The sequence below is a fragment of the Ursus americanus genome, chromosome 21 (genome assembly GCF_024610735.1).
Source record: "Ursus americanus isolate L20-20 chromosome 21, mUrsAme1.1.p, whole genome shotgun sequence".
Lineage (NCBI taxonomy): Eukaryota > Metazoa > Chordata > Mammalia > Carnivora > Ursidae > Ursus > Ursus americanus.
This window is the reverse complement of record NC_142147.1, coordinates 42535263-42548737: the sequence shown is the minus strand read 5'-3', so window position 1 is coordinate 42548737 and position 13475 is coordinate 42535263. Positions and strand designations below refer to the sequence as shown.

The window sequence follows — 13475 nt, the reverse complement described above, 5'->3', positions numbered from 1 at the left end:
AATCAAGAGTCAGGACGCTCAAGCAACTGAGCCACCCAGGCACCTCTCTAACCCTTCACTTTCAATCTGCATGTGCCTTTAGGTCTGAAATGAGTCTCCTGTGGGCAGCATATAGATAGATGAATCTTGCTTTTTTTTTAATCTATTCCATCACCCTATGCCTTTTGATTACAGCATTTAGTACATGTACATTCAAAGTGATTACTGATCAGTATGTTCTTCTGCCATTTCATTAGTTAATTGTTGTTTTTGTAGGTCTCTGTTCCTTTCTTCTCTTGCTGTCTTCTTTCGTTGCTGGCTTTCTTTAGTGATCTACTTGGATTCCATCCTCTTCATTTTTTTGCACATCTATTACTGGTTTTTTTTATTTTGGTTACCATTAGCTTTGTGTATAACATCTCCTGAATTTGGTAGTCTACATTAAGTTGATGGTTGCTTAAGTTCGAACCCATTCTTTACTCCTTCCCTTCCCCCCACTTAAGGTATATGATGTCATACTTTACATCCTTTTCTTCTGTGAATCCCTTGACTGATTTTTATAGATATACTTATTTTTACTGTTCTTATTCTTCCTACTTTCTTATTCCTACTTATGGTCTTTCCTTTCCACTAGAGTCTCTTTTAACATTCCATATGGCTGGCTTAGTGGACATGAATTTCTTTAACTTTTGTCTGGTAAACTCTTTATCTCTTTTATTCTGAATGATAGCTCTGCCAGACAGAGTATTCTTAACTGCGGGGTTTTCATTTAGCACTCTGTATATATCATGGCACTCCATTCGGGTCTGCAAAGTTTCTGTTGAAAAATCAGCTAATAGGCTACATGAGCCTTTTCCTTCATATGTAACTGTTTTCTTTTTTCTTGATGCTTTTAAAATTCTCTCTTTCTCACTACTTTTTGCCATTTGGATTACTATGTATCTTGGTGTGGACCTCCAAGTATTGATTTTGTTGGAGGTTCTCTGTGCCTCCTAGATCTGGATTTCTGTTTCCTTTTCCAGATTTGGGAAGTTTCTGCTATTATTTCTTCAAATACATCTTCTGCCTCCTTTTCTCTCTCTTCTTCTGGGATCCCTGTAATGTGAATGTTATTACACTTGATGGTGTTGCTCAGCTCTCAAGTCTATTTTCATTTTTTATCATTTTTTCCTCTCTCTTATTCAGCTTGATTGCTTTCCATTATTCTATCCTCTGTTTTCCTGCTCCCTCTAGACTATTATTGATTCTATCTGGTGTATTTTTAATTTCAGTTATTGAGTTCTTTATCTCTGATTGGCTCTTTTTTATGTTTTCTATCTCTTTGTTAAGGGTCTCACTGATGTCCTCCACTCTTTTCTCAAGTCCAGTGAGTATCTTTATGACCATTACTTTAAATTCTCTATCAGATATATATTATTTATCTCCATTTCATTAAGGTCTCCTGCTGTGATTTTGTCCTGTTCTTTCATTTGGGACATATCCCTCTGTCTCTTCATTTTGTCTATCTCTCAATGTCTGTTTCTGTATGTTAGGAAAGTCAGCTACATCTCCTGCTCTTGAAAGTAGCGGTCTTATGAAGAAGAGGTCCTGTAGTACCCTGCAGCACAATATCCCCTGTTCGCCAGAACCTGGCACTTCAGGGGTGTCCTTTATGTGTGTTGCATGTTGCTCCCTGCTTTGTGGCTTCTTTTGCCTTTAGTCCAGGTGTCTGCAATGTCTTTCTGCCTGTTGTGGGTAAAGTCTGGTCCCTGTGTTGTTTGTGGGCCAGTCTGGGGCTGCACTGGGCTTAAGCTGAGTCCCATTGGGCATTTGCCAAAGTTGAAGTAGCACTGAACTACAGGGCACATTCTGTCTTGTCCCCTAAGAAGCTTTCATTGGTGGGCAGCACCTGTAGTCAGACCAGATGTCTGTCCCCAATCCCCAGCTCGGGCTGCAGTTGGACTGGTGTGTGTGGTTACCTTCCCCTCTCCTCCAGGCAGGAGTCACATTGGAGTGGTTGCTGGCCCATGTCGAGGATGTGTGCACACTGCCAAGCTTGTGGCACCACTTTGGATTAGCTCTAGCCTGGCATATTGGAGGAAGAGGTCTGCAGGAGTATGCAGGTGTGGGTTGCAGGGTGTTGGCAAATTTTGCACAGGTCTGCTGTGGGAAGAGTCCCAGGGCAGAGGCCTGGCTGTAAGGGGCAGATCCACAGAAGGATGCAGGGGCGGGGCCACCATTAGCAAGTTATGTAGTAAATGCCAGTGCTGCACTGGTTCCCATAAGTGTCTGTGTGTCTACACTGGGGGGTGGGGAAGGAAAATGGTGCCTGCCAGCTCTTTTGCACTTGGAGATGACTCCCAGTGATCCCTGCCCCTCCAGCACAAATTCTGAGATAAGTAAACAAATCGCTCTCTGACATACCCCAGGCATTTTTCAAACTGCTACTTCTATGCTGTATCTCTGTGGGGCTGTTTTTTGTGCTATCTCTTTAAGGGCAGGGACTCAGTTTTTCTCTCACCCTCCCACCTCTTCCAGAGCGAAGCCTAGTGATTTTTAAAGTTCCATGTGTTAAGCCCCCTGTTTGCAAGGACTCCAGAAATCCAGCCCCTCTGATTTCCAAAGCCAAATACTAAGGGGATTCATCTCCCCATGTGGGCTCCCATTCCTGGGGTTCTGGTGTGAGGATCTGTTTGTTTTCCCCTCTGCATGCCTGCAGTGTCCCTCCTTTTTGCAGACAGTCCTGTGGGTCCATTTAGCTCCCAACTGCATCCCTACCCTCCTACCCTCTTCAATGTGGCCTATTCCTTACATTTAGCTCTGGAGAGTCTGTTCTGCCAGTCTTCAGGTCATTTTCTGGGTTATTTACACTGATGTGGGTGTTATCTAGTTTGTATCCATGAGACGAGGTGAGCTTAGGGTCCTCCTACTCTGGCATCTTCCCCAGAAATCTTCAACTAAGTATAGCTGAAAACTTTTATTTATATTTGACACTTTAAAATAAAGTCTATATATGTGTATATGTATGTATGCATATGTATGTATGTGTGTGATGTGTTTGGATATGTATAGACTCAAAGAAATTCATTATCTACAAATGTAGGCTTCTACAAGTATGTGATACTGGTAAGGAAAATATTGCAAGTAGTGTTGCCATCAGTGCTGTGACTTTAAAACTCACAGTAAACTTCTGAATAAAACAAAGTACAGTCTTTTCTCAATCATTCTCAAGCATTCCTGGAAGATTAAGAGTAAAACCATGCAATAATAGTAACAGATAAATTGAGCAGTTTGTAAAACTCATGCAAAAATAATGCTTTACGTGAGAAGTTCTAGACCCAGATTATTATAAACACATTTCTTCCCCAGCCAAGATCTTCATTTTGCAGGTCACAGAACAATTATTTGCTGTGTACTGCAGAGCATCTAGATTAGAAGTTAGCAAACTACTGCCCACCAACTATTTTTGTAAATAAAGCTTTACTGGAACGCATCTACACTCAATTGTTTATAAATTATCTTTGCCTACTTTCACACAACAGTGGCAGAGTCAAATAACTGCAACAGAAACCATCTGGCCCAGAAAGCTTAATATTTACTGTCTATCCCTTTATAGAAAAATCATCTACCCTATAATCGAGATCCATCACTTCAGTCCTTCAATAGCCAGAAGACTTCACTTTCAACTCAGTTATTTTAACATTCAAAAGCACACAGATGTATTTCTAAAACATCCTCTAGGGAGAACCACTGCCCCTACGAAGAATCGATGATATATTCAATAAACATTTAATTAAAAATTCTACTTCCTCCAGACGTGGAAAGTTAAATAGATAATTGTGCCCATCTTAACAACCAAAAATACTTCAGGTAAGATAAAATATCATAGTTTCCTTTAAATTCATTACAGAGCTAAGACACAAGGAAATTTAAATGAACTAACTGTAAAATGTGCCAAGCACTTCTTAAGAGGTATTTGGGGAGCTCCTGTCCACGGCAGGGATTAAACTAAATGGTAAATAATCCAACCACTCCAATTAAAAGACAATGTCAAGACAAGAAATAAAAGCAAGCTTCAACTATACGTTCTTTATAAGAAATGTACTTTAAATATAAAGACACAGATGGATTGAAAGTAAAGTTGTGGAGGAAGATATACCATACAAATACTAAGCATAAGAAAGCCTGTGTATCTGTATTAATGTGAGACAACAGACAGATGAAAAGATGCTCAATATCACTGATCATCAGGGAAAGACAAATCAAAACTACAATGACATATCACCTCATACCTGTCAGAATGGCCAACATCAACAATAATAGAAACAACAGGTGTTGGCTAGGATGTGGTTAAAGGAGAACACTTGTGCACTGTTGGTGGGAATGCAAACTGGTGTAGCCACTCTGGAAAACAGTATGGTGGTTCCTCAGAAAGTTAAAAATAGAATTACCCCATGACCCTGCAATTGCACTACTAGGTATTCACCCAAAGAATACAAAAATACTAATTCAAAGGGATACATGCACCCTGATGTTTTATAACAGCATTAACAATAGCCAAATTATGGAAATAGCCCAAGTATCCATCGACTGATGAATGGATAAAGAAAATGTGGTATATATACACAATGGAATATTACTCAGCCATAAAAAGAATGAAATCTTGCCTTCTGCAATGACATGGATGGAGCTAGAGAGTATTATCCTATGCAAAATAACTCAGTCAAAGAAAGACAAATATCATATGATTTCATGCATATGTGGAATTTAAAACACAAAACAAACAAAGGGGAACACAAAGAGGGAAGCAAACCAAGAAAGAGACTCTTAACTATAAAGAACAAACTGATGGTTACGAGAAGTGAGGTGGACAGGGAGACTGATAAAATAGGTGATGGGGATTAAGGAGGGCACTTGCTGAAATGAACATCAGCTACTGTATGGAAATGTTGAATCACTATATTGTACACCTGATACTAATATTACACTGTATGTTAACTGGAATTTAAATAAAAACTTAAAAAACAAAGAAGAATGTAAAATGGTTAAGGAAGGTATACCATACTAAGCAAAAATACTAAGCAAAAGAAAGCCTATGTACTCGTATTAATATAAGACAAAACAGAGATCAAGACAAAGACTATTACAAGAGACAAAGAGGATAAATTCATCAAGAAGACATAGAAATCCTACATGTGTGCAGATTTAACAACAAAGTACCAAAATATATGAAGCAAAAACTAACAACTAAAGAAAGAAATGGACAAATCCACAATCAGATTTGGAAATTTTAACATCTTACTCTCGGCAACTAACAAAACGAGTAGATAAAAATGGCAGTGATGATATAGAGGATTTATATACAACACTATCAAGTACCTTGACAAAACTGCTACCACACCCAACTGTCAAGAATACCACACCAAAATGTCAAAAGATGAGCTGAAAAGAGCTGAGCTGCCAGTTGTCAGAAAAACTAAGACAACAAGCCAGAATGAAAAACAAGCCAGAATGAAAGTAACAGTCAAGCTTTTAATCACTTACCAATCACTTTGTACAAAAAGAGGCTAACCCAAAGAAAGCACTGGCTCCCCCATGGTCTATGTTCCCCCATGGAACAGTACCTAGAGAGGGTCAGATGGAACAGCACAGATGAAGGGAATCATTTCACTGCCAACAGAGTACCAAATAAAAGGCTTCACCCATTTCAAAAACCAGGGCCACAGAATCCAAAAGGAGCCCAATCAGAGGGGGTAAAGAGGATCCCATAGATCAAAGATGAACAATCTGAGTATTAATAAGAATAATAACTGCTATGGATTGAAACATATCAAATATATTTAAATCTTCAAGTTCATGATAATAATTTAAAAGGAAAACATAGGATAAACTTTGGAAGATGCTGAAAAATAATGAGTAAAAGCAAGCTTTTATCCTAATTTTTTAAAATGAGCTATACTTCAGAGTAACCAAGACACTGATGAGAGGATGGTTCCCTTTACAGAAGTATTCCAACTAATAATTGCAGACAAAATAAGAGAATTAGAATATAATTTTGTAACTCTAATAATAAATTCCAAGTAAAGATAACCAATGGCTGCTAATATCACGTAAAGGAAAACAACCAAATGTTATGCAGCACACACCATTATGTATGAAATATTAGTGCAAAGCAAACAAGCAAAACCACAAAAAAACCTGAACCTGATCAAGCCTCTAGAATTAAATACCAGTTTAGAAGAAATACAGGAACATGTAAAATGATACAACACATATACAACCAACAAAATCCAGAATACAGTAACTCTGTAAGAAAACTGTTTCTGGAACAAATAAACTGCAAAAAAAGAGAAAGAAAGATTAAGAAACATCACACACTATTACACTAAATAGACATTGTTTGGATCTTTTTTTTTTTTTTTAAGATTTTATTTATTTATTTGACAGAGATAGAGACAGCCAGCGAGAGAGGGAACACAAGCAGGGGGAGTCGGAGAGGAAGAAGCAGGCTCACAGCGGAGGAGCCCGATGTGGGGCTCGATCCCGGAACGCCGGGATCACGCCCTGAGCAGAAGGCAGGTGCTTAACTGCTGTGCCACCCAGGCGCCCCTGTTTGGATCTTAATTCTAACAAATATTTACGGACAATGGGAGAAATGTGAATACTGACTTCCTATTTCATAACATTAAGAAAGTATTAAAGGTGGGGTTTATTTTATAGTGATGATATTGTGGTCTTTTTTTTTTTAAGATTTTATTTATCTATTTGAGAGAAAGAGAGTGAGTGAGAGACCGTGAGGACAGGGGAGAGGGAGAGAGAATCTGAAGCAGACTCCACTCTGAGCTCAGAGGTGGACTTGGGGCTCAATTCCAAGACTGCAAGATATGACCTGGGCCAAAACCAAGAGTCAGATGCTTAACTGCCTGAACCACCCAGGGGCCCATGGTTATGTTTTCTAAGTAAAAAGTTCTTATCTTTTAGACACACATATTAAAATATTTGTGGATGAAATACATATCTGGAATTTACTTCAAAATAATCCTTTTTTTGGTGGGGAGAGGGAGTAGTGGATCTATAGATGAAAAACATGTTTAGTTATAAATTGATATTTGTTGAAGCTTAGGGATGGGTTGGGTACATGGGGAAGTATTATACTTTTTAGTTTCATGCTTGAATTTTTCTATAAGAAGAAGTTAAAAAAAAAAAAGACTTCAAGGATAGATTCCAAATATGAACCATGATTCAGTCTAAAGGAGGTTTTTTGAGTAATTGTTATTTTCTTCACTGTTTTTTGTATTTCCTTCCATTGCTTTTGTATTACCTTGATCTCAGAAAACAAGGAAATAATAGCTTTGTGAAATTTTTAAAAAAGGACATGCAGTGGTTAAAAAAGTCTCAGTAAATTCTGAGACAAAAGAATTTTGTCTTTTGACAAAAGATAAACTCTAACACCTTTTTTTTTTCCTTTAACTTGGGTAAGGGAAAAAAGATGGAGAAGGGGAAAAATAAGGAAATGCACCCATTTTATTATTACTCAAGAGTTGTGATTCAGGTGGAATTTATATCAAAAACATTAAAATAAACTAAAAGTAGGCTAGTTCTAGAAATTTGCCCCAAAGATAAACATCTACAAATAGAAACCATATACACTGTTATTGGTTGCTATATTATATAATGGCAAAATATTGGGGAAAAAACCCAAATGCCCACTCATAGAAGACTAGATGAATAAACTATTACACCCACACAACAGAATAATTATAAAAGAGAATAAGAACAATCTCTGTAGGCTGCTAAGAATGATCTCCAGAATACATTAAACATGTGGGAAAAAAAGGTGTAGTGTACTGTACATAGAATTTCACTTCCTTTAAGTTAGGAATGGAGATATAAAAAATAAATGTATACGTGTATGTGTATACACGTATACATACAAATGCATATGCATAAATACATCATTTAAAAGAAAAATGGAAGAATACACCAAAGAAAAGTACAGGTAGTTATCTATACAGAGAAAAAGGAAACAGGCTGAAAGGGACAGGAATAAACACTGGTCTTCTCTGAATTCACCTTGTTCTGTAGTTTTGATTTTGGAGATTAAAAAAAAATCAAATTAAATCAAAGTGGGGGAAAAACAATCACTAAAAGTAGAAAGCATGATGAGCCTAACTGTAGGACAGGTCATACCCTACTGAACTCCAAGAAGTCTTGATTGTTTTTCTGCATAATGATTGTTAGTCAAAGTATTGGTATTGTTAGTTTGAAACTCTCCCTCCCAATTCAAAAGAAGGCAGAAAAGAAGGAAAAGGGAATAGGGAACAAATGGGACAAGATGAAGGATTTGACCTAAACCACATCAATGATCACACTAAATATAAATGGTATAAATACTTTAATTATAAGACAGAAATTGTCAAACTGGATAAAAACACAAGATCTAACTAAATGCAGCAAACAAGAAATGCACTCCAACACCAGAACATAAACAGGTTAAAAATAAAAGGATAGAGAAAGATATTTCATGCTAACACAAATGTAAAGAAAGCTGGAGTGGCAACATTAAATATCAGACAAAGTAGATGCTCAGAGCAAAGACTACTACCAGGGATAAAGAAGACCATTTCATAATGATAGAGGGATCAATTCACCAACAGGACGTATTACCTAAAACTTTTATGTATCTAATAACAGAGCTTCAAAAAACATGAAGGAGAAACTAATAGAAATTACAAGGAGAAAGAAATAAATTCAACAGACAGAAAATCAGTAAAGGTACAGAGGATTTCAACAACACTGTCAACCTACGTTACCTAGCTCACATGGAACTCTCTACCCAACAATAACAGAATACAGTCTTTTCAAGTGCACATCAAACATTTACTAAGATAGAATCACACATTTTGGGTCACAAAACTACTCTTAATAAATTTTAAAGGATTCGGGGCGCCTGGGTGGCGCAGTCGTTGGGCGTCTGCCTTCGGCTCAGGGCGTGATCCCGGGGTTCTGGGATCAAGCCCCACATCAGGCTTCTCCACTGGAAGCCTGCTTCTTCCTCTCCCACTCCCCCTGCTTGTGCTCCCTCTCTCACTGGCTGCTCTATATCTGTCAAATAAATAAATAAAAAATCTTTATAAAAAAAAATAAAAAAAAATAAATTTTAAAGGATTCAAGTCATAAGTATGTTTTATGAACACAATGGAATGAAATTAGAAATCAGTAATAAAAAGACCTCTGAAGATCCTCATAATACCTGAAAACTAAATAACATATTTATAAATAAACCATAAGTCAAAGAAGAAATCAAATTAGAAATGAATTCAAACTGAAGGCAGAATAAATAAGATTGGCAAGTGACAACTTTTGAGCTGGGCCTATGATGGTTCATTATACTTTTGTGTATGTTTGAAAATTACCAAACAGGGGCACCTGGGGTGGCTTAGTTGGTTAAATGTCAGGCTCTTGATTTTGGCTCAGATCATGATCTCAGGGTCGTGAGCTGGAGACCCACCTCGAGTTCTGCACTGGGTGTGGAGCCTGCTTAAGATTCTCTCTCTCCCTCTCCCCCTTCTTCCCCACATCTATCTCTTTCTGTCTCTCTCTCTCAAAAAAAAAAAAAAAAAAAATTACCAAACAGAAAAATTAAAAAAAAAAAAAAAAGAATGCTGCTGTGTCAGAAATAACACATTATTATCTCCTTTTTAACTTTACGAGTCTCAAATCCATTGTTCCTCAATTCAACCACTGTTGGGAAGTATCTATCAAAATTAACTGCACGTGTTACCTGCTCCCAATCTACAGAAAACTGCCTTGCCACCTCCATCATTTGAGAAAGCTTAACTAGGAAATTTCAAAGAGAAAACAAAGATTCCTATGTCCTGAAATAATAAAGGCATTTATTATTATATAATAAAGGGAAACAGAGGAAACATCTACTTACCTCAGACTTTGCTTTTGAATGTGTAACAGCCATTTTTTCCTCCTCTGGGCTCTACTCTCAGGAAAAGAAAATGGAACCATGAGATAGTTGACCTTTCTTAGGATATACTCGGAATTAGAACACATGCTCTTATCCACCCAGCCCCCAATCTACCCCTCAGTTAACCAGGAGGAAAGTCAGAAGGAGAGTAGAACAGTTCTGCACTTTTTGTTTTAGAAGGAAGGTTCAAGACCACAGCTGTCTTGGACCAGAATTTACTGCTGGATTCAAAATTGTCCACTGGAGACAGAGCCCTGCAGTGAAGTACTACAGGTTCTAAAGTGTGTGACTGACTCCTCTGGCACATTCTCTAGAAGTATTCCCATTCCTAGAACCCCATTACATTTCTAAATGGCCTGTTTTAAAGGTGCTATCAGTTCTAATCTTGTCAAAAACAGGTCTATGGCTTAGAAGTAACTCATAATCTTCATTCAGGGGCTTAAATTTCTGACTTCTTTCCTTCCTGTCACCCTTCTGCATTCTACATTCTTAAGGCTGTAAGGTGAGAGGACACCTGGAAGCCAAACGGAAATCTACATCTACAATCCTAGTGTGAACTAAGAATGGATACAGAAATGAAGCCATACAGGCCATGTGTGAAGGGGGATCACTGAAGTCGGAAGAGAAAGAAGTCAAGTTCTGTGACGACAAAGCCACATGGGACTCATGACACACAGGCAGACTCAGTCCCAGAATGGACCCCCAAAATACAAAAATCCAATTTTATCTCTGTACCTCACTAAACTCCCGTAAGATCACAGACTATAAAATACACAAATGACTAGACAAAGTCACCCACATTTCCATGGTCACACAGCCAGACCACAATTGCCAAATTAAATATTACATCCTCAGACCACCTTTTATCTTAAACAAAATCCAATAATAAACACAGCATGCACACAATCACTCAAGCACATCCAAGCACCCTTGGATCAGGAATACACATGGCCAAAACCACCCTTTCACAGCAGTACTTTTACTCTCTTTACACAGTCATGAAAGTGGCACACTTACAGTTCCAACAGTCACACATATCAGACAAAAAAAAAAAAAAAAAAAAGAACCAAGTACCAGGTCAAAGAAACAAGTGGTCACAACCACCGTGTCACAGCAACACTCTCATAACACCTTAAAGTCACAGACAAACCCCAGTAATACACACAATACACAATCGCATACACAACCTCAAAGTGACCCAAGAACATCCAAACACCCTGTCACAACAGCACTGTCGCACAGCTCACAGTCACAAGCAAACCCCCAGTCACATACGAGGTACACACACAATCACACTGTCACATAGGCACATTTCCAGTCAGTTAAGCACGCGGTCACAAACACATTGTCACAGCAGTATTACTACACCCGCAGTCACAACTCACCCTCACACAAACGCTTACACACAAAACCACAGTCGCACACGTCCATTCGCCACACCAATAACAGGCTGGCTGTCTCACAACACAAAACGGCTGGAGACCGACGCACAGGCAATTCCAGCGACGCTTCCGCCCCGGCATTCCGGACATCCTCACCTCGACAGAAGGTGCGGTTCACGATCCAGGATCTGGCTCCCGGGTCCGAGCCCCGATTTCGGGTTCGCCCGCCCAGCCGGAGCCGGGCCAAGATCCTCCACAGACTCTGCCCTCCCCACGCGAGGTCCCCAAATCGCGCGAACAAACGGAAATGAAGCCGCATTGGGGACGCGGTGGCTCTGGGAAATGTAGTCCAACGCGGGGAAGGCTATAGGTTGGCGGGCCAGGACGCTAGGATGTCGGGTTTACTAACTCTCCGCGAGGTTCCTGGACTCCGCGGCTGAAACCCGCTAGTGCCAACAGCCAGGCCGCGGGTGTTTCTGGGAGTGCCCGCCTGCGTTCAGTGCGCAGGCGTTTGGCGCGCGCAGCTGGGGCAGTTGGGGACAGAGACCGCCAGTGTTGAGCGGTCCCAGGGTCTTAACCGGATCCAGAGAAGGTGGGACGGACCCTCAGGCGGGCAGGTGCGGAGGAGGAGCTGGAGCTGAGGCGGGGACCAGCCAGCGCCTCAGACTCGCAGAGACCCCCCCCCCCCCAGTGTGCCTTTGCCAGGCCTTTTGGTGTGTGTGAGACAGCGGGAGACGTTGTCCGGCGGACTGGGGAGTCCCTGGGCGGATGGGTGTGTGGTTGTATTTCGACTGAGTTGAGTCTGCAGGCCGTGGCGTGAAGTGGGTAATGGCGTAACTTGTGGGATTGAAGGACGGAGGAAGGGACCTCTGCTATTGTGGTTTGTTTTGGGTTCATAATTGAGAGTAGTTGCGTGACTGGTGATGTTTGTGTTATGCAGATGTGCTTTTCTCATGCCTTTATTTCGGAGTGTCTGTAGGAGTTTGACTCCCAGAGGAGCGGGAGGTCTTCCCGATGGATGGTCAAGTTATTTCTTTCTTGAGCACTAATTTAACGGGGGGAGGGGGGGAGTATCAAATTTATCTGGCAAATAATTTAGACATGATTTTTCTATTGGATTAAATATACGTGTTATAGGGAAGAACGCAAAATCAACAGTTTTGTTTTCAAGAAATTTGATTTCAAAGCCAGTCCTAGCTTAACTGCTTTTTACCTCTGGCACAGCCCTGCAATGTGAGCACCCATTTTCTTCTATTATGGGGACATTATTGGGTAAGGTTGAGAGGCCATCAACTAATAAAATAATTAAATAACTTTATACATAAGATTTTACCTTGCCTTGTGGAGAGAAAATAAAGTTCTTGGTTTCGGCTCAGGTCATGATCTCATGGGTTGCAGGATGGAGACCTGCATCAGGCTGGGGGGAGGGGTGGGAGTCTACTGGAGGATTCTCGCCCTCTGTCGCTCCCCACACAGGCGCAGGCGCCTGTTTGTGTGCTCAAAAATATTTTTTAAAAAGTCATAATTTTAGTTTTCTATATTCTTAAAGCATTATAGTTTTGCCTTACACGTTTTTTTGTTGTTGTTATCAAAATCTCTTGGAATCGATCTCTTTCTGTAAGACAAAGGAGGGGTGCAGTGTGTGTGTGTGTGTGTGTGTGTGTGTGTGTATACCAATTGTCTCTCATTACGAAAAGGCTATATTTTCCCCTCTTACCAACTGTCATAAATTAGGTTATCTATATATATGGAACTGTTAGGAGGCTATTTATTAAATTCTGTTGGTCAATTTATTATTCCCTGCACTGTTTACTTATATATACATGGTCTTAATTAACACAGCATTATAATTTTAGTATATGATAATACAAAGACCTATTTGGGACCTTTTTAATCCTCTTCACTATATAAATCTTTTACTATTCCCTTTATTTAGCATTTTTTATTCTTTACTTTCTTTCAGTTTATTCTGCCATTTTTTTCCTCACATTTTAAGTTGGATAGTTGTTAATTTTTATACTTCTAACATAAATTCTTAAGGTTATAACTTTTATGTACTACTTTGGCTGCATCCTACAAATTTTGGTATATGTAGTAGTCTCATCAATCAGTTTTAAATACTTTTCAAATTTTTGCTCTGATTTTTTTCACCCATA

The 13475-nt window shown here is 39.4% G+C and overlaps 1 protein-coding gene across 3 annotated transcripts in view; it reads right to left on the bottom strand.

Annotated features, from left to right (window-relative positions):
* The window catches only part of LOC123797372 (uncharacterized), a 57231-nt gene extending 45465 nt beyond the window's left edge, over nt 1-11766 (bottom strand). For all 3 annotated transcript variants that reach the window (XM_045805217.2, XM_045805218.2, XM_087871069.1), the window contains exons 1-2: nt 11476-11766; nt 9899-9949 (exon numbers count right to left, since the gene is read on the bottom strand). The gene's annotated coding sequence lies outside the window, so the exon portion shown is untranslated. The remainder of the gene's footprint in view (nt 1-9898; nt 9950-11475) is intronic.
* Between the last annotated feature and the right edge of the window lie 1709 nt (nt 11767-13475).